Raw genomic sequence first — 21,490 nt, 5'->3', positions numbered from 1 at the left:
TCAAACAATGTAACAACTCTAAGGCCAGTTTCTTAAATTGTGACACAAAGATAGACTCATCAAGGTTTCTTAGAGAACTGAATAAGGTAGGGAAGCAAATGGTTTGGGAGAACAGTAAAATATTAGGCAAATTAAAAAAATTATATTCTATTTGACACTTAAAATATGTTATTTTGAATTCTTTTACCATTTGTATAATTTTCTATTGTTAGTTGGGACAGGGTTACTGTAAGAATAAATAGATCTCAAATCTCAATGCCTTTATGTAATAAGAGTCTTATCTTTCTCACTGACCCTGTTCATTTCAGATGTTTCTCTTCAGATAATTCTCTTGAGTGGTTCCTCTCTAAACAGAAACTCAGGGACCCAGGTTCTTTCCATCTTGTGGCTCTACCATATTGTGGCTTCAAGTTCAACCTGGCACTATCCAGCCAGCAGACGGCAGGGGAAGCAAGAATTGATAGAGGAATATGTAAAACGATTTGGGGCCTGGAAGTGGTGCACACATCTGCTTCCATTTTGCTTGTCAGAACCAGTCATGTAACCCTTCCTCAGGGCAAGAGGCCTTGGTATTCCTATGTTCCAGGAGGAAATGAAATAGCTGCGTAAACACAAAGCGTTGCCTCAGGCACAGGGCCTAATTCCCAACCAGTCTATAAGCCCCTCCATTCCTAACATGAGAACCTTAGCTCCCAATTAATGTTAATAATGAAACAAGTTAAGCAAGTTTTTCTTTTTGCATTGTTTACAATGACCTCAATCGGTTAACTTTTGGGAGGAAGAGCTTCCAAGCCACTATGCACAATTACAGAGAAAATATAGGGAAGATACTCTCGTGGAAATGCAGTCTGATGAGGGAGAGAGAACCCACATAAATATATCTAAACACCAACTACAGTCTCTGCCAAATATTTGAAACCAACTGCAGCTGTGCAGAGGAAACATAAATCTGTAGAGAGTGAAAAAGGAAATAAAGGAAGTGGATAAGCTGGAGGTCTGAATTAATTGGAGCCAGAAGGAGATCATCTGAGAAGGCTAAACTTTATCCAGTATTTTTCAACAGCATGTAATTTTCCTAATTATAAAAGGTACAAAATTTAGGATGCACAGAAAAATACAAAACATTTTTAAAATCTTCATAATCCCAGTACCCATCTATACTCCATATACCTTTCCTCTGTTGAGATAATTATAATCTACTTTTTGATATAGGTTCTTCAAATATCTTTTCTATGCATATACATTCCCTCCCAAATATGCTGCTCTGCAGGATTTATTTTTTTTTAATACTCACTAATACAATCTTGATATTTCCCAACATTCAGAACATGACTTTTAATTGGTGGCATAGTCAACCATGGCTGGGCATAAATTGTTTCTTTTTACTTTTATGAAAATGGTATATAAACATCTCTTCACAACCATCTTTGTACATACCTCTGATTATTCTGAGCTCCAAAAGTATTGTAATCATGGGGACTAACGTTAGTTGAATTTTATAAAGTGTTTACACTGAACTAAGTTCTTCATATGCAGTATCTTATTTAGTTCTCAGAGCAACTGTTATACCAGTACTATTAATATTGTATTCACATTCTAGGTGAGGAAACAGTGATTTAGGGAGGTTACATAGCTTGCCCAACATGATACAGCTAGTAAATGGAATAACTGGGATTTGAACCAGAACTGACTGACTTCAGAATCCAAGTTCCATCCACTGTAGAATACTCCACCACAGGAGCCCACTTAAATTCTCACTAGCAGATTAACCTCCAGGGAAAGTTGACAGAGTAATGGATATGGCTCAAGATGGGGCATGTATAATCAGGAAGAATGGTTTATGTGATACTTAGAGAAGAGAGTGGGTAGAGTTTTATGAGGGATATTAACTTTTGCCAGGTTGAAGTTAAAAAATATGAGCTAGTATGTCTAGAGTGGTAAAATCATTTCAAATGAGGGTCTCCAAGCCAAAGTTCAGGAGTGTTTAAAAATTATTTAAAGAGACAATGGGAGTGCCTGTCCAGTTGTATAAAAGGGAGTGATGTCAAAACAACGCTTGAAAAAGATGTACTTTGTTTCATTCTTTGATTTAGGAAACTGGCCTTTACCTTGTGGAACGAGATAAGATCCAAGTTTCAGAGGCCTTTGGGGAGACCTTTTGTCATAATTTTCCTCTAGCCTGACATGTTCTCTGTGGGAATGCAACTCTCTTTACAGTAGCTGTAGAATTTGAAGAGAGCCTGAAGGGCATGACCTTGGACGCCTCTTCCATTTCTAGTCTCCATGCGCAGCCACTTCCCCAAGTGCATTCCAAATCCCAGATGGAGTCAGGGTATGAGCGATTGCTGACAAGAGATAAGAATGTTGACCAGAGAATGTTAGGACAGAGTATAGCATGGCTGTTAGGAGCCCAAGTTCTATCCCCACACTACCTGGGTTCACATGGTGGCGCCAACACTTAGTAGCCATGTGACTTCGGACAAATTACATATCCTTTCTGTGTCTTAGTTTCCTCATCTACACAATGGGATAATAATAATAATACTAATGCCTAATTTATAGAGTCATTGTGAAGATTAAATGAGTTACAATGAGTCATAAATGCTAGCTATTATTATCTCTGCAAGGTAAAGGGTAATTGCCAGATAATTTTTGCAGTTAGTCCTATATCCCAGCTCTCGAAACACTGTAGGTCTTCCATAGATGTGTATGGATTCAAACTGAGAGTCTAATTCTTACATCAGGTAACTCATGTCCCTAAGTAACAACCTATGTTTATTACATATCCTAAACATAAGTTCACAGACTACCTGCTAAAACTTTCCTTTTCTCTTCTGAACTTTCTAGAGGTCATCACTACCACTTTGTGAACAACACAAATAAGTCTCAGAGCAATATCTCTTCCTATCTCCTTTCTTATGTGTGCCTCAGTTTCCTCATTTCCTCATTGTTCACTGCTAAGTTAATTTCTGCATGCACATATATGCACACAATTTTAACTTCTTTTCTCTTTTCCTTTTTTCCCATTTCTTGCCTTATTTTCCTCATAGTGGTGGAAGTTGAACATGGGCCAAGGCTTTTCTCTCTGTTTCCCCCTTTAGTCATAAGTAAGCAGATGAAATTAAGTATCTATTTTTAGAGTTTCCAAAGTATCTCAAAACCTTCTACAGAAATGACATAAAAGTCTCCAACTGCTATCTCAAGTATCTATAATTGAAATGGGTTTTCCTGATGTCAGCATCTAAAACAGTCTCTAAATCAATCAGTTACTTTTGAGCCAGTTAACTAATAATAACAAAATTAAAATAATAATTTTGAAGTCCACAATAGGCTGCTACACTATGGGTTAAATAGCACTTAAATGGAGGCCTGGGAACTAACTCCTATGCGTAGCATTGTTTTTATGGGAAAATACACTCCAAATTCCAGACAACTCATTTATCCACTAACTTTTGGAATATGACCCTTTAGTAAGTTGGAGACTGACTAAAACTACCAAATATTTTGGTGAATTTTTTATCAATGCATCAAAAATACATTCTTATGTTTTATCTTAATAGATTGAAGCAAATTCTAGACTACTTTTCCATAAGAATTGCTTTCCTGACCTCAGAAGCATAATTGAAAGAGGGCTTGTGGATTTTCTGCAAAGAAAGGACCTGGCTATTTTAATTAGCTTAATGTATGTAAGATCAATTATTTTGAGACAGTAGACAAACAAAATCATTCATAAGGTTGGCAGGTTTACGCAAATGATTTCACAAGGGTAAATCATTTTCAGGTTACATAGGACAGATGTGTTCAGTGTATGTGAGAATGTTTGAAAAATATTTTGGACTCTTTTCAAAGGCCTACACTACATGTGGAATTAACTGGAATTGGTTTCTTTAATTATTTCTTTCTTACCCACACAATAATGATGGGTTCCTACTTACAGGGTGATGTGACATTTACATGCCTACAAGTTTCCTTTCCTTTTGACCATTTTTTAAAAGATGCAGTATTTTTCCTTCAACATTAGAAGCTGGGTCCCCTGTAACGCCTTACACAAGAGACTGAAAGTTGAGGAAATACGTTTATGGTGGATGGGCTGTTTGAAACTCATTTTAGCTAAAACAGAAAAACTGCAGCTTGTGGAGTGGCAAGGGCCCAGAATTGGCCAGAAGTCATGAGTTTTGGCTCTAACTCCTCAATTGAGTGGCTTTGAGCAAGTCACTCACCTCAGAGCCTCATTATTTTTATCTACACAATCAGGGGTTTGGCATCTATGACTTGAAATTCCTTTCCAGCACTATGTTTTGTTTCTGTGGTTGGTAACAATGTAAGAATTTTGGGGGACGCATTCTTCCAAACTCTTGTCTTTCCACTCACATCATTTCAGTAGAGAGCTGACTGCCAATATCACAATAACTTTTTTTTTTTCGATTCACAGCAACTTGAAAATGTGTTTTTAAAAATGGCAAGTTTGGTGTCTGTGAATAACAACTGATATTTTCCAAAGTTTTTCCTTCCTTCCTTCCTACCTTCCTTCCTTCCTCCCTCCCTCCCTCCCTTCCCTTCCCTCCCTCCTTCCCTTCTTTGAAAGCCTTTTAAGAGATGAACACAACAGTTTTGGCCTGAGACACAGCTCTGTGGGTCAGGATCTAACGAAGGGAAATCCCCGATGTGCTGGAACCTTACAGCTCCAGGAACCGGCCATTTATGAAAACTGAAGTACCGCTGGAGTGAGCAAAGAAGCCACTTGTGATTCCAGCCAATTGTCCCCAGTCCAGACCATTCAGAGGAAAGAGTCCTGCCGGTCTTCCGCATCCAGTTGCCAAAACCCAGGAGGTGCAACACCTGCTTAGGAAACCCATAGTGCATGGGGAAATGACCACTGAGGGGGCCACGCTTTCCCTTTTGCATTGGCAAAACTGTTGCTTTCTTACCTTTTAATACCCTTTCTCTGGATTCTGAGAATCTGACTATTTAAAGATTGCTTTCATACATTTAGTTTCTGCCCCACCCCACCACGGCCACTTTAGGTTTCTTAACTTTTAAAACTTATGATAAATGAGGGTGGGACTAGGTGGGGAATGGGGTAGATGGGAGGGCTGGGAGGATTGGGAGAGATGGAGTAGGGGGTGGAAGATAAGGGTAGGGTGGAGCAGGAAGGGAAGGGTGGAGAGGAAGGAATGAAAAAATGAATAACCCAGTGAAGCAAATGAATGGAGCAGCAGCCAAATAAGCAAACAAAACAAGTATTTATTGACCGTCTATCACTTGCTAGGTGTTGTGATAGGCAGCAGGCAAATAGCTATGAGCCAAGCAGCCAGGAGGGCGGATATTAAACAAATAATTACACGAATACTTTAACAGTTACAACTGTGACACAATTGCCATGAAGAAATATAAGGGGCCCTCGACCTAGTCCAGGAGGTGAGGAGGACGATGTTCAAGCTGGATTATTTCCATGCCATTTTCCAAATTGAAATCTCAAAGTAAATTATATTGCAATATGATGTATGTTTTTTCCAAGTGAAACCCAAGCACACATCCTGCTCTGCCCCACCCTCCACCCCCACACGGGAAGCTCCCTCCCTCGTCTCGGGATCAGCCTGGGTGTTCTGCGGTTCTGACGCCATCCTGAGAGCTCCACTGCCACGCTTCTTCCCCTGCCTCCCAAGTTCGATGTGGAGCGCCACCTAGAGTTTGGCTGACACATTCCCTTAACCGTAGGGTACAAGGATACTTTGAAATCTAGGATATTTGCTAAGTTTTGAAAATTGAATAAATAAATAATCCATTGGAAAAAAATGAATAACAGTGAATGAGCAAAGCAGCAGGCAAATATACAAACAGAACAAACACTTTCATTCACTGTCATTGGCATCCAGAGCGCATTCAAAAGACTCCAAGTTTTCTAAAAAGAATGGCTTTCTCTAGGCGCTTTCCAAGATTTGTTTTGCAAAGCTGCCAAGGAGAATACTAGACAATGAATCGGAAGTAGCAAGTCTCACGGTGATATCCAAAGTGTTTTTCATCCAAACCTCAGAGCAGGAAGGTTCCAGGAAGATGCCTAAGTCAAATTAAGATGTTAAGTCAAATTTACCTCGTTCTAATAACTACCCAATAATTTATTGAACAGTCTATATTACTGAAATACCTATGGCATTAAGATAGAACCAACTGTTGTGATTTATGGAGTAGGCTAACATTGCAGCTGTTAAGGAAATGAAAAAATGTATGGGATCCGTCATTTTTAAATCACCTTAAAATAAGATATCCAGCTCTGTTACCACATTCCAATTAGTCTTACAAGAAAAGCCAAGCACAGTTACATTTCAAAAATGTTACCGCATATATAAAGATACAGAAGGAACTTATCTTTCTCTCTTACATTAGACTTGTCTTTCTCTACCAAAAACTTGCCCCAGAGAAAAACATATTCAGGTAAAGTCATATCCATCCCCTCCATTCATTAATTTCATTTAACCGACATTTATCGATCATCTTCACTGGTACTATAGAGATATTAGGACATCCTGCTTCATGATCTAGTTGGAGTAGATAGCAGATGCCAAAAAAGTGGACATGACAAGACTATGCTATTTCTAAATGCTGTCTAGAAATAAGGAGAAGCACAAGGTGTCAAGAGCACTGCTGAGAGGCTCCTGACCAATTTAGAGCAGTCGGAGAAAGCTTCTCCTGGATTACAGTGCTGTGTCTTCAGGTATCAACTTCCCAGAAGGCTAAGTTAAACAAAAGAAACTTACAAACCCCAAAGGGTGAAGACATCACTTCTACTGAAAACTTTTCCATCTGAGATATAGTTATCTGGGCCAAAAGACAGGAACATAATGAAAATGAATACTTCTGCAATATAAGATCCAGGAGTATTGAAACCATTTTGATCTTGCCTGCCCTGTAGAGCTATCACTTTCCATATTGTCCAGCATAAAATAGGTATTCAATAAAGATTTGTTGAAAGCTGGACAAATGCTGAACAGAAACCCCAATATGCATAGTAAAAAAACAAATCAGTAGATGTATATTTCAGTCATCTGTAGTTTAGTGACAGATGGTTTATCCACATGTTTTCTGAAAAGTCTTCAATGGTTATTTTATACTCCACCAAATTTCAGTGCGTCTGCCTGTTTTTAAGTTGCTTACCTCAATCCAATTCCTTTCTGTGCCTCCAAATGTGTTTCCTCCTGATCTTCAACATGACCCGCCTTTGCCATTCATGTTGGTTTGTTTATGGTCCCACCAACACTATGTGCATTCCTATTTGCAACAATTCACTGTTTTGATTTCCCTCACCTAGCTGTTTCCTTCTCTCCTCTTCTCCTCCTTCCTTCCCCCAGATACATGGAAATTCTCCCCATTCTTCAAGAACCATCTTGAGCTCAAAATGCTTTCTCTGACTAATCCATTCTCTCTCTCAAATTTGTATAAACTCTACAGTCTATGCCACATTAATGAACCTTCATTACATAACCCTCTTACATCATTCATTTTTAAGGATGTTAGTCTTATTTTCTTAACTAAACCCTAAACTCCTAAAGGTTATGGTTCTTGCCTTATTCTTCATCTATTTCAAATACACACTTGGCTGGCAAAGAGATTCTGAATGAGGCAGTGGTGGAAGATAAGAGTGAAAGAAAAACTGGGAATCATGAAAAACCATCTAAATCATGGAAAACCTTGAATGCTGGATCAAAAGATTGTCATTAGCCTTAAGGCAGAAATAAGATTGTGTTCCTCCACCCATGTCAGTCGAAGAAAGGCAAGCCTTTCCAAAAAACATCCTTCTCCATAGTTACTTCACCATTATGTTCAAGTACCAGTCACCAGTTATAAAGACAAAATATGGAGGAGGAAAAATTTAGTAAATACCTTCTCTGAGTTTTCAGCATCTTGATTTCCATGTTTCATAGAGTTTTCTGAAAGGGACTGTGTGTGTTCAGTAAGTAGTTAACCAAATATTCTGCACTTAATTTCTCTGGTCTCCATTATTTCAAAAGATTGGGTCTGCTGGTCTCCATGAGATTTCAGAGATCTGTGTTCCACCCAAGGTGTGGAGAGAGTTGACAGGGCTGGTGATTCTGCTCTTGACAGAAATGGGCAGAGCAAGTGTCTAGGTCATTTGGGAGAAGTGATAAAATAATTAAAAATAAAATTAAATAATGGGCTAATAGAATTGTTTGTTTAATGAACTGTTCTCAAGGGAGGTGAAAATTTCAGTAAGAACTTAATTAAAAAGGAAATTTTAAAACTTCAAAGGTAAATGCTTTTGGTAAAAACCCTCTTCTGTGTGGAGCAATGCCATAAACCAAAACTGCATCTTTGAATCCAGATAATTTAAATGAGCAAAACCTAAAAAAACATGTATTTACCAATTATCTGGTTTTTGCATTCAATCATTCAGGCTGAAAGAGCAATGTTTCCTTTCTCCTCTAAAATGTGGGACTTTTTTTTCCTAGACTAGCTTAATAACTATGTCAGTAAGCCACCAAACCTCATTATTTATATTATAGATTCTGTAATTACAAATTTACCTACTCACAAAAATGTATTTGTAATTCTAAAATTTTTGCATTTTTGTGTTTTTTATTGATGATTTTACTGTTCTAAATGGCCCCCAAATGTCTGGTATTCCTAAGTGCAAGAAGGCTGTGATGCACTTTATGAAGAATATATGTGCATTAGATAAGCTATGTTCAGGCATGAGTTATAGTGGTGTGTTGGCCATGAGTTCAATGTTAATGAATCAACAGTATGTATTAAATAAGGTGTCTTTAAACAGAAACACACACAAAGCAAAGTTATGCACTGATTGGCAGAAAAAAATGTGATCAGCATCTTGCAGGAACTTAACCCTGTCTTTTCTGTAGGAGCAGTGGTTCAGTATTCACTAATTCAGCGTTCATGATAACTTTATACAACATAGCTTCTGTGAATAGCAAAAAGTTGCCTGCATATGAATTTAAAAGTTCCATAATTCATTTCCCATGATCAGGACTAAGCATTCAGCAAACATTCCACACTAATGTAATGTAGTGCCAGTGCCTTCAGTTTTGATGTCAAACAGATTTGGAGTTGAATCTCAGATCATCTAGTCACTAACTGAGAGACTTTATACAAATCTCTTTACCTTTCTAAAGCTACATTTCAAGGTTATTAAGATAATTAAATAGAACGATGTGTATAATGCCTAGCATGTAGTAAGTCCTTGCTAGTGTTGCCACTGATTCTTCTACTTTATCTTTCAAGTAGTACAATCTCCACCTCAATGGCTCATGACATTATAAGGATGAGAATGACTTTCGGTTGACAGTATTCTTCCCTTGCAGTAGGCTCACAGAGTCGTTCTTACGTAGAATTGTATGTTGAGAGCCAGACAGGAAGCTGGAAAACCAATTTTCAAGTTTCCTGCTTATGGTTTCAAGCTACTCCCAGGCAATTTTGGCCTCAAAGGGAAATCTCTAAAATTTAATCATGCTTTTATCACTGGGAAAATTCACCTCCAGTTAGCATTTGTCCTTTACCTCGTTATTCTAAAAGAATGATGACTCCTCCCCAGCCTTGAGTTCTATTTGCAAAGTACCTCTTATCTCGTCTTACCTCCATAATGAGTAGTCGCCAGGAAAGGAAAGGAAAACCCATCCCATCTCACTTGCTTTTCAGAAAGTTACCATTCTATCATTTTTTAAAACCTTGCATTCTCCTCTCTTACCTGGTACAATGAACTACCATTTCTTGTTGGAGGTGGGGAGAGGAGAGATTAAGTAGACCCTCAGAACAAGGAGAAATATCACATATAGTCCCAGAATCTTTACTGATTGAACATTGCTGGGGATATTAATCATGAGGGCTTATTTTCCAAAGAACATCAGAGCACATCTGGAAATTAAATAAAAATAATAGGAGGGTTCAAATCAACAGACATTTTCCAGAGAACTCCTCAGGACAATTAATAAGATGCTGCCCACAGAGGCACAGAGAAATGTTGATTCTGTTGTGCCTAAGCAAGCCCTAAAAAATAAATATCAAAATCCACCTCAAGTAGTTTGATTTTTATGAACTGTCCTCTCTTGAGGAGCTCCACATACAGAACTGGAATCTGCCTTCTTTGTGTTTGTTTCATTTGATTTGTTTTTGCCCACATTGAATGGATAGGTGGCTATTTCTAAGGGATCTTTTTGACAGTACAAACTTATGACAGCCTAAGTTAGGCTGAGCCCCAAGGAAGGAGACTATTTGTTCGGGGAGGCAAGGAAGTGAAGACCACATCCCTTGTGAGAAATACTCTAATTAGGTGAATCTCGTCAAAGATCCAAAGTCAAAATTGAGTCTGGACTAGGCTTTCCCATGACAAGAGGGAGGAATTTATTTGGAGATCTGCTTTGTTAGCAAGATGGTTGTTAGACAGCGCAAAGGCAGAGAAAGGAAGTGACTTCAACCTCTTCCTTATCTGTAAAAAGCAATGATTACTCCCTGTGGTTGGGTACAGCCTGCCTTTCAAGGACCGTGGAGTTGGGCCAAATCAAGGCAAGAGTAGGAAAAGAGCCAAGTCTGGACTCTGTAGCCCCTTTGCTCCTCTCCTCCTCCTTTGCTGTGTGTCCTCATCCTGCTGCCCTCCAGCTACCCAAGAACCTCTGACAGCTTACCAAATGCTCTGGGTCCCCCAGCCCTCTTTGAGCAACTTAACCTGGGTCTTATGAGTTGAATTGATTCTCGCAAAATTCCCATGTTGAAGTCTTAACCCCCAGTACCTCAGCATGTCACCTTGTTTTGGATATAGGGTTTTTGTAGAGGTCATCAAGTTAAAATGAAATCATTAGGATTGGCCCTAATCCAATATGACTTGTGTCCTTATGAAAATTAGAAGCAGAAACATATACAGGGTTCAGAACACCAATGTAAACATGAAGACAGCTATCAACAAATCAAGAAGAGAACCTTGGAACAGATATTTCCTTCACTATACTCAGAAGGAACCAACTCTGCTAATACCTTGACTCAGACTTCTAACCTCTAGAACCGTGAAACACTAAATTTCTATTGTGTAAGCCACTCAGTTGGTGGTCCTTTGTTATGGCAACCCTGACCAACTATTATAGTACTGAGCTACATGGCTCTTTTTGCTGTGCATTTTGTTTCCAAAGTGTGAAGTTCCAACCTAAGGGAGCCTTGGAATTCTTGCCAGCTCGCTAAGATTTATATAGTCATGTAATCCTTAATTTAGAGCCATGTAAATATGCCATGAGAATAACACATATAGATTGCTCAATGATTGTCCTTTGCATTGCTTTCTAGATTTAACTCTCTCTCTCCTCCTCCTCTCTCTCTCTCTTTCTCTCTCTCTCTCTTTCTCCTCACTCTATTCTAGCTGTACTGAGTACAGATCTGCTCATTTTCTGGAAGGAAACCTGTCCTCTCACCACAGAACCTTTGCATATGCTGTTCTCTCTTCCTTAAAATACCCCCACATATGCCAAGTTCTGGCCAAATGCCACTTATACCTTAGTCACAAAGATGTGCTAAGTTGCCACATCTTTGGAGAAGTTGTTGCTGAACTCTGCCAAAATTTAGCTAGACGCCCTTCCTATGTGACCATACAGCACCATGTCTCACTTTTTTTATATCAACCAAGAATCTTTGTTGATCACCTCTTTGCTTGGTTACTTCACCTGTTAGACCAGGGGAGGGGCTATTCTATCTTTAATCTCATGTTTGCAGCACCTGGCTCAGTGGGTATCATGAAATTCATTTTCACACATTACAATAATGCATCGAAACTTTTTGTTCTTACGAATTTTCTTTTCTTTTTTTTTGTTTTTTTATGGAGTCTCGCTCTGTTGCCTAGGCTGGAGTACAGTGGCACAATCTCGGTTCACTGCAACCTCCACTTCCCAGGTTCAAGTGATTCTCATGCCTCAGCCTCAAGAGTAACTGGGATTACAGACACCACCACGTCTGTCTAATTTTTGTTTATTTAGTGGAGACGAGGTTTCACCATGTTGACTTGGCTGGTCTTGAACTCCTGGTGTCAAGTGATCCACCCACCTTGGCCTTCCAAAGTGCTGGGATTACAGCTGTAAGCCACCATGCCCAGCAAATTTTCTTAATCAATGGATATGAAATGACTATATTGGGAAATCTCAGATTTTTTACTTTGAAAAGTGGTCCCCATCCTCAAAGGTTTGGAAACTATTGCTGTAACACAGAGGTCCCATAGATACAGTCTAAGGGCCTAATCCAGCCTGCAGAAGGGTTGGTTTAGCCAGCCCAAGACTGCAGGTGTCTCTGGAGATGATCACCTTTCCCTGGGTGGTGTGGGCTCTGCAGGCACCGCAGGCATCCCATCCCCCCTTTCTTGCACTCACCCCTTTGCTCATCAGTGCTACCTGTCTGGACCCTGAGCACTGGTTCTTTAAAAACCTTTCCCTCTTTGCCCCCAATTTTTCATCAGAATTTACTTTCCTGATGGTCTCCTTCCCCAAATGTGTTAATCTGATTCTAAACAAAGGTTAAATTGGCTGTCTTTTTTAGAGAAAACTCATATTTTATCCAGATCTGTGAGGGGGATTATTAGAGGTACATGTGGGCAGGTAATTTTTTTTTCTATAACCCTACAAAACAAAACTCTCAAAGGAAGGTTAACTGGTTACTCTTAGAGTTTCACCTTGTCTTGTAGAAAGTATACAAGGCCTGAAAACAAATACCTAAATTTGATCAATCTTTGCTTTCCTTCCCTGGGACCTGCTGGAGACGCTAACAAGCAGGGGAACACTCAAATCCTGGGGAAGCTGAAGGGAGAGAAGTGCGGGGATGGGGGAGAAGTAGGGAGTCGGGGGGGAAAGGGGGGAAGTGGGGGGTGGGCGGGAAGTGGGTTGTGGGGGGGCATTGCAGCAAGGGCCATATAATTCCTGGTCAGAATTGTCCATCTCTAGGCAACAGGGCATCAAATCATTGACAGTGACCTATGAAATACTGCTTTATTAATGTTCTTTCTTATCTGTAAACAGCTTCAGAAAGGGAAAAAGGTAGTTTCATATTGGAACATATTCCGATCACTCTGAGTTCATGCTACATTAGGGTTTAAATAAATCGAATTGCTTGGTGGATTTATTTTGGAGACTCTCAAGAAAAAAGCAATGTACTATGTAGCTTAGGCTGACAACCAGGACGTGATGATACAGTGCCCTTCCAAGTGGAAGTCCCCACAAGAAGAATCTGTCTGCTTATGGGTGAATTCTCTCTTTTGTTCTCCTTACCCCACCCCCCGCCCCACTCCCCACTCCCCTTCCAGATAAGCTTCCCAGAGGGACACCTTTAGTGTTCTCTGAAAGCTCCAGTTCAAATGCCAAGTACAGCTTCCCTCTCTCTCTTTTTAAAAATATCCTCTCACTTTTTTAAAATCCCTTTTATGATCCTGTTTTCGAGGCTGACACAGCCTGTTTTCTGTCCATAGTTACCCTTTCTTTCCTCCCCTTTTGCCAGTTTTTAGTCCAATATGCCGATTGTCCTACACTTCCATGACTTCAGACCTTAAACATTTCAACCAACAGTGGAGAATTCTGTAGGGCACTTTCTGAAAAACTCAGTCTATAATCTCCTCCCTTCCCCCATCCAGCTCACTGGGGCAGCGATTTCCTCAAAGAATTCCAACAAATTAGTTAGGCACGACTCCCCTTCCTGAAATGATGTTAGCTGTCTTTAATCAAGCTTGCTTTTCCAACTGTTCCCCATTTGATACCTTAAAGTAGTTACAGAGTTTTTCCCTCTAACTAAAGCTACACTGACCAGCTTATCCTGTTACTCCCAGCATACCCACAAATATTGATAATATTTTGAAGAGAGGCTGTGGGTAATGAAGAGGGAAAGACTTCTTTAAGTCTTTTAACTTATCCTATTCTCTTCATAGACAGAGATTTTTTAAGCCCAAAGGTAAATGTTTAAAATCAGAATCCCAGAGAAAGGCATCTTAAAATGAGCCCTGGTGCTTTAAAAAATGTTAGTACTTCTTCTCTACATTTGAACAAATGTTTAAAGTAAGACCATCTTAATTGTTTTTAATGCCAATGGCATGAAGTTCCTACACTAATCATGCTTGGTATTTACTTGGTGTTTGCAGTGCCAAATCTCAACTTCTGAAGTCTAGAGGCTGAGTTATAAATACCCACCATTAGATAGCCATAAAATATTTGCCTGAAGGCTTTGATAGTTTAAAGTTTTCCAATATACATATATACAGATATGTATATTCTTATAGATAAGTATATTTTAAGATACATATGTATCTTCACAACGCCTCATGTGTGGTCATGATATCCATCACATAAACTTCTGCATTTTCCAAACCCTGGGATACAATTTCAAACCATATATAAACTGACTTTATACTGCACACATGCACTGCACTGGGCCCTACCACGCAGATGGCATCATTGTTTCTGTCTGTTTCATGGTCCAAATCCAGGAGAGGGTCTCAAGAAAAAGACCTCTTGGACCAGGCTTCCAACTTGAAACTCTCCATGGGAATTTCCAGAATAACTCTGATACTTCAAGGGGGAAAAAAGTGAAGAAGGACTGAAAACCAGAACCAAAACCAAACAAAAGGAGCAGCATTAAAAAGTTATGTGATGAAGTGGGATGCTGTAAAGTTTTTATTATGACTTGTTTGGAAAGAGCTTGCCTAACAAATGCAGTCATCCTTTATTCAAATGCACAGCAATAAAAATTTTTATAGTCCACTATCACATGCCATAATGTGTACGAAATGGCTAAGCCCAATCAGATCTTGGAAAAGAATGTTTTCTTTGCTCCTCTAGGAAAGTTTGCCTTGTAAAATAAAAAAAGTGAAGGAAGAAAGAAACTTCTACAGAGTTATGGGGATGGGGAATTGTCTGGAAATTATATCAATTGAGGAATGAGTACAGAGATGGGATCCATCTCTTTACCTGGAAAAGAGAAAACTAATGAGGGAAATGAGAACTGTCTTCACATATTTTAAGGGAAATTACATAGAAGAGTTATTAATTATAGAGTTATGATGTGAACTTATAAAGGACAGAACTAGGGCCAACGGGTAAACATTGGGGTGAAGGAACAGAGGTAGACTTGACTCTATAATAAAGAACCTTCTGACGTGATAGCTTCTCAACAAAGGAACGATCTGCATTGAAAATTACTGAGTTCTCCATGCCTAGGTCAATTACTATCCAATTGTTACACACGCACGGGATTCTTGCAACAGGTGGACTCTGAATGAGCTGGCCTCTATGATACCACCCATGTCTAGATGTCTATGAGTCTAAGATCTGCTTAAAATTCCAAGTTAGTAATTGAAGACATTTCAGATCTCCTGTGAATCAGTGTGCATCTGAATAGGATTTTCATTAAAAACAAATTAAAATTTAGAAATCTGTTCTCATTGTCTAGTGTTCCTTAAGAAGAAAGGCATTTATTTTTTAAAGTAGGAAATATCAGAAGCAAAAGCTTTTGAAAGTCTCGAGTTTGGAGCACAGGGTTTTTCTGTTGCTTATTCATATAACCCGTGTTGTCAAATGTTTTCAGGTTGGGAGTCACAGTATGTCGAAAGGTTGTGGGGAAATTGCAAAAGGTTTGAAGAAATAAGAGCTCTCAGAATCTGAACAGAAATATGATGCATTAGTAGATGCTTTTCCTTCCACAGGATCACCTCCGATTCCCATTTTTCCAGATCACAGATCTGCCAAAGGCCCCTTTTTCTTTGACACCAGCCTTTCTTCATGTTCACTTTCTATGCCTCCTAGGTCTGTTCTTGTCTCCCTTACCGTATTCTCCTTCTGAAGTAAAACAAAGGAAAGCTATTCCTACAGCTCTCCCCTTACTGGGAGAGACCAAACAGGCTCTCTGAAGGGATAAAGGACAAGAAAGTCGGAGAATTACTGAACTAGTCTCATTATCTCACTCTTTATTTATTGTCAAACTTGCCAAAACATTGCCCAGGAACAGATTTCCTGCCCCATTATTTAAGTTGATTCTCTCTTTCTTCTACTCTCTTGCCAGACTTACTTCATGATATGAGAGATGGAAGAGGCAGTGTAATAAGACCAGGATGAATTTCATCCTTATTAAGTACCTCTCATTCCTCAGAGTCCCCAAAGGCCTGGCAATCTATATTTCATGCCCTTCTCCTTCACTGCAGAAAGCTGGCCTCAACGCTGTGAAGGGGATGCCCAATGACAGAAAAGGTAAGATCTGTTCAAGTCTGACAATCACTTCCATTACACATGCTCATTTCCATGACACTTGTATATTGGTCAGTGTTACTCGGTTTATAGAAGAGGGAAAGGAGTGTATCAGTAAATGGTATTTCCACACACCTCCCTCTCTTTACTTACCTTCTTTTTGGGTTTCCTTTTCGGGTTCTGAATTTTCCCTCTCACATAGAATTCTTCTTGTTTTGTTCCATCAGAATCCCTTTCAGATGAAAGGGATTGTCTATGAAGACAGCATCCATTTTACAATGCACAAAGCAAGAGGCACACAGTGAAGTTTTCCTTTAAGTTTTTCATTAAATAGAAACACACTATAGAATAAAAATGTTAAATATGAACAGCACATCACCCTACCTTAAAGGAAAATATATCTTATTTACCAAGTGGAGGAAAGAGGGACATAGTAACTACACCAGTCTAACCACTATCCATGAAAACATTAAAATAACTGATACATAAAGTATGTGCTTTATAGGTATCACCTGTTTTACATTTATTTTATTTATTTATTTATTTATTTTTTGAGACAGAGTCTCACTCTGTTGCCCAGTCTAGAGTGCAGTGGCATGATCTCAGTTCACTGCAACCTCTGCCTCCCTGGTTCAAGCAATTCTCATGCCTCAGCCCCCTGAGTAGCTGGGATACGGGAGTGTGCCACCATGCCCAGCTACTTTTTTGTATTTTTAGTAGACACAGGGTTTCACCATGTTGGCCAGGCTGATCTCAAACTCCTGACGTCAGGTGATCTGCCCACCTCTGTCTCGCAAAGTGTTGGGATCACGGGTGTGAGCCACTGCACCCGGCCTGTTTTACATTTAATATCTCATTTATTTCTCACGGCCATAGTACTTTTATCATGATAGAGAAAAACAAAACTTAGAGAGATGAAACAATATTTGTCCAAGTTCATGCCAATTCTTTAAGTGATTTGAGTGCACATGATTTTGACTCAAGAATCTGTTCTCGGAACCACCATTTCCCATTCTTTCTCCCATATTTTTTCAAGGGCGAATATGAGAAAGGCCATTTCGACTTCGAGCAGATTCTTCTACCTGTGTCTATCGCAGATTTGGGTAAATGCAACTGTTCTCTGGTTCTGGCCCTTGGGTGAACCCCCAGGCATTTGGAGCTCTTCATTACAGGGTGACTCCTGGCCTTCGACATCTTCATCCAAGCTTTACTCCATTTTCACTGCTCTTCTCAGGCCAGACATCTCTGAAGGGTCTGTGATTGAACTTGGGAGTGGTGGGGGTGGGGACAGCACAGTGCAAGCATACGCTTCTCACTGAAAGGGCAGCTGTCCACTGAGTTCACACAGTAACTTGAGTAGGTGTGTTACTTAATACGCCACAAGAAAATGCCCACCCTGAGATTCAAAAATTGTGGATTTAATGGGCCTCCTGCTGCTGCTCGGCTGCCTTCCAAAGGCCTGCTGAATTGCTTCCTCTGCAAGCAGGACCTTCTGTCAGAGACTCTGGGGGGACTGTGGTTGTGGATCTGTGGTGAGAGGTGACAGGTGGTCACTCTGCAATTGTGGGATGTTAAATGGATACTAAAATCTTTTTTCCAAAGGGTGACTAGAGACTAGGTAAAGAAAGAATGACTGTTTTTTACTGTGCCCCCAAGTTTCTGTGCCTCTGGAGAAGGTGTGCTGGCTCCTGCCCAGCTTTCCACACTCGGAGACCTAAATCCTCCCAAGACTCATTCTGGGAAGATCTTGGCATGAGGACACACTGGCTATGCTGGGCTTTCCCAGAGGTTTGCTTAGCTGGGGCCATCACCCAACTAAGCCTCCCCACCAGCGTCAAGGAGGTGGCTCCTAAAAGAGCACAACTACCACTTTTGCAGAGGATCTTGACGTTTTTCCCCCTCAAGAATAGCAAGGAGCTACTACAAATGGCCTCAGACATGGTAATTTAAGAGGCAATAGGCCTTTTTATTTTTGACCCAAGGCAGAACAAACTTCATTTAATGACTAGGAGTTTTTTACAGCTTACCAAATAAATTCGTCCCCATTATGGAACAGTGGAAGGTGGGAAGTTCCTCAGTCCACAGGAAGGGCTTGGTACATGAACCCTAAGAATCCAAACATGCTCTCAAATGGGATGAATCGAATCCAATTCATCTCCTAGAGACGGGATGGGCCATTTTTGGAAGCACTGTTTGTTGTAGAGAAGTGAGAAATGTTTTGAGAGTCCAACTAAGATATGTGTCATATGTTTTATATCAATGGCTATGTTTTGTTTTGTTTTTTTTTTTTAAATCAGGTTTCTGTTGTTGAAACTTTTTTAGAAGTATCTGCTCCTTAGGCCTGAGCTGTATTTCTTTCTTACTTCTCTGGTCTGTCGGGGTATTCCTGGGAGACTGTGCAACTTTTCCTAAAACCAGGAATTCATTGTGTGGATTCTCTTTTTCGAATACTTTTTTAAAGACTGAAGCCAGGCTCAGCCCCTTATCTTTGGAATTAGCATCTATTAGCACTACTCTGTCACAGTACACAAATGTCACTCTCTTTGGTTGTCCAATAGACATCAGAACTTCTTACCCATATTTGAAGACTTCCATGCTTTAGGATCCTTGGTGGAAGCTCATGTTATCAACTAGTACAGAAGCTAAAAATGCTGCATACATACTTGTTATTTCCCAAATTTCTCTAGAGCTAGGCACGAGCATGTGACCCAGGTCCCCCAGTAATATGTTTCCATTGCAGACTTGGAATCTAGAAGTCATGTTGCAAGAAGCTCGCATTGCAAGGAAGACTCTGGTAGTGGCGGCAGCTGCCCATAGAATCTAGGGATCATAAGCAGTTGTGATGTCCTCATCAGAACAGTTCTGTGGTTTGATTCTGAGCATTGTTCCTGGCTATAGAGTTCAGAATCTTCTCTAAGGCACCTGGCAATTCCACAAGCTACTCAAAAGCTTTTAAGAGCTGGATGTAGTGGTTCATGCCTGTAATCCTAGCACTTTGGGAGGCTGAGGCAGGAGGATTGCTCGAGCCCAAGGGTTCAAGACCAGCCTAAGCAGCATAGTGAGATCCAGCTCTACAGTAAATTTAAAAATTAGTGAGGTGTGGGGGTATGTGCTTGTAGTTCCAGCTACTTGGGAGGCTGAGGAAGGGGGATCACTTGAGCCCAGGAGTTTGAGGCTGCAGTGAGCTATGATTGCACTACTGCATTCCAGCCTGGGTGATGGAATGAGACTGTTTCTCAAAAACAAAAGTGGAGGCCTTTTAATAACTTTTTTCTTTAGAATGACTGCTGTTTACAACTAAAAATCTTCACTTAAAACAGTAGAAATAAGTTTTAAATAGGTAGAAGTTCCAATTTTTTAAATAACAAAATCATCTTAAATTATAAAACTGTACACTAATATGGCTCAGTCTTCGAACTTTATAAAGAGTGCATTATGATTATAAATACACATATATTTACATATTCATGCAGAAATATGTATAGAAACATAAACATGTACACGCGTGTATGTGTGTGTGCATGTCCAAGTCACACAATTCAATATGTCACATTAGAATTGGAAGCCAGTGGCCTCCAATGCCAAACTTTAAATTCTCTTCTGTAGTTGTTAGGCCACCCGCCTTCTCCATAGTCAATTGCTTTCTGTTCACTCCCTCTTTATTGAAAGAATGTACTTTATTTTTACCAAGCTGAACAGCGTTCTCCTCCTTTCCCAACCAATTTCAGCTGAGCTAATCACTGACACAAAGTGAACTAAGACCAGCATAGGCTATTCACCCACACCAGCCATGGGGTAGCATTCATTTTGAAGCAGAAACACTAAACATTAAGTGAAATGTGCAGTTGTTAAAAGGGAAGTGTGTACCGTATACCCTCAGGAACATGTGCTGTACTTGTTAAGGAAATCTGGAGGCTCTGAAAACCTTGTTCACAAAGCACACATGCTTTTCTGCAACAAGAAGTCTAATAATGCAGAGAAAACTGAAGGAAACTTCCCTGGAATCTCCACGTAACTAAGTGCTTTCCAAAGCTCTTAGCCAAAGCATGAGAATGTTTTCAAAGTTTGCCCCCTTATAGGTTATAGCATTTAATCTTCACAGTGACTCTGGAGGGCGAACTAAGGCAGGCACTACCACCTCCACCTTAAAGATGGAGAAACCAAGGCCAAGGTCAACAGTAAGCTAATGGCTCAGCCAGGACTAAACCTATGCATTTCTGGGTCCTAATTCATTGCTTTTCCCCCTTCACCATGCCATTTCTCCATGTTTCAGGGTGGTTTTCTTGTTTCCTTCTTTTGGATGGAGCTGTGTGTGAGAGTGTGTGTGTGTGTGTGTGTGTGTGTGTGTGTGTATTTATATTTGTATAAATACATATTTATATTATACATTTTAATATTTTGCTAAAATATATAAATGTACAAAATAAATACTATATGATGAAGGACTGTCAGTCAAAGGTAAAGATCAAGAAATTGCTTATGTGTTCATCTTCAGAAAAGAGTGAGTAACTAGTGGCCTTTAGATGAGCCAACTGCAAGCCTGGGCTCATCTTTGACATCTCCCGCTTCCCTCCATAATGACCGTCCTTGCTCCTCTTGCCCAAGGTATCCCCGTTCATTCTCCATTGTTCAGCTTAAACATATCTCCTCCTGGGAAGCCTCCTCTGATTCCCCTGTTTAGGGCAAGGTCCTTTCATTATATGTGCTCTTAATAGTGTATTCCTTTCTACTTTTTCATTCATTACATATGAGTTAGTATAACTATCTCTTTTTTGAAACAAGGTTTTACTCTGTTGCCCAGGCTGGAGTGCAGTGGCACCATCATGGTTCGCTGTTGCATCTACTTCCTGGGCTCAGGTGATTCTCCCATCTCAGCCTCCCAGGTACTGCAGACATGTACCACCACGTCCAGCTACTTTTTTAAAAAATTAATTTTTGTAGAGACAGGGTTTTGGCATGTTGCTCAGGCTGGTCTTGAATTCCTGGGCCTAAGTGATCTGCCTGCCTTAGCTTCCCAAATTGCTGGGATTACAGGCATGAGCCACTGCACTTGGCTGACTACCTCTTTAGTATCTGTTTTTGCGTATCATTATATCCCAGAACCTAGCCCAGACACAGAGTGGGTTCTCAGTCAATCTCTGCTGACGGATGGCATGAGAGCACAGGAGGAGGCACTCATCCACAGTAGGTGGCTCTCCTCAGTCAGTACAGTGCAGCAGGTAAGATGGGTTCTGTATTCAGAATACCTGAGTTTGAATCCTGGCTCTGAG

The 21,490-nt window shown here is 40.0% G+C and overlaps 1 long non-coding RNA gene across 1 annotated transcript; it reads right to left on the bottom strand.

The window, feature by feature from the left end:
- Positions 1–738: 738 nt before the first annotated feature.
- Positions 739–18,982, bottom strand: LOC110740701. Its single transcript, XR_002515675.2, has 3 exons — positions 18,796–18,982; positions 16,374–16,473; positions 739–2,345 (listed from the first exon to the last, which is right to left on the bottom strand). It is a non-coding gene; the product is annotated as an uncharacterized LOC110740701 (long non-coding RNA).
- Between the last annotated feature and the right edge of the window lie 2,508 nt (positions 18,983–21,490).

The sequence above is a fragment of the Papio anubis genome, chromosome 9 (genome assembly GCF_008728515.1).
Source record: "Papio anubis isolate 15944 chromosome 9, Panubis1.0, whole genome shotgun sequence".
NCBI lineage: Eukaryota > Metazoa > Chordata > Mammalia > Primates > Cercopithecidae > Papio > Papio anubis.
Note: the sequence above shows the minus strand (reverse complement) of the source record. Positions and strands in the feature narration are given on the sequence as shown.